The 919-nt window shown below is 40.6% G+C and overlaps 1 protein-coding gene across 1 annotated transcript in view; it reads right to left on the reverse strand.

The window, feature by feature from the left end:
* The window catches only part of CORIN (corin, serine peptidase), a 309,309-nt gene that overhangs the window by 223,768 nt on the left and 84,622 nt on the right, over positions 1-919 (reverse strand). The window lies entirely within an intron of this gene.

Genomic DNA, 919 nt, shown 5'->3' on the forward strand with positions numbered 1-919 from the left:
GAATGGGAGAAAACAATAGCAAATGAAGCAACTGACAAACAACTAATCTCAAAAATATACAAGCAACTCCTACAGCTCAACTCCAGAAAAATAAATGACCCAATCAAAAAACGGGCCAAAGAACTAAATAGACATTTCTCCAAAGACATACAGATGGCTAACAAACACATGAAAAGATGCTCAACACAACTCATTATCAGAGAAATGCAAATCAAAACCACTATGAGGTACCATTTCACACCAGTCAGAATGGCTGCAATCCAAAAGTCTACAAGCAATAAATGCTGGAGAGGTGTGGAGAAAAGGGAACCCTCTTACACTGTTGGTGGGAATGCAAACTAGTACAGCCACTATGGAGAACAGTGTGGAGATTCCTTAAAAAACTGGAAATAGAACTGCCTTATGATCCAGCAATCCCACTGCTGAGCATACACACTGGGGAAACCAGAAGGGAAAGAGACACGTGTACCCCAATGTTCATCGCAGCACTGTTTATAATAGCCAGGACATGAAAGCAACCTAGATGTCCATCAGCAGATGAATGGATAAGAAAGCTGTGGTACATATACACAATGGAGTATTACTCCGCCATTAAAAAGAATACATTAGAATCAGTTCTAATGAGGTGGATGAAACTGGAGCCTATTATAAAGAGTGAAGTAAGACAGAAAGAAAAACACCAATACAGCATACTAACACATATATATGGAATTTAGAAAGATGGTAACAATAACCCTGTGTACGAGACAGCAAAAGAGACACTGATGTATAGAACAGTCTTACGGACTCTGTTGGAGAGGGAGGGGGTGGGAAGATTTGGGAGAATGGCATTGAAACATGTATAATATCATGTATGAAACGAATTGCCAGTCCAGGTTTGATGCACGATACTGGATGCTTGGGGCTGGTGCACTGGGAC

Source organism: Bison bison, unplaced genomic scaffold, assembly GCF_000754665.1.
Source record: "Bison bison bison isolate TAMUID 2011002044 unplaced genomic scaffold, Bison_UMD1.0 scf7180017864451, whole genome shotgun sequence".
Taxonomy (NCBI): Eukaryota; Metazoa; Chordata; class Mammalia; order Artiodactyla; family Bovidae; genus Bison; species Bison bison.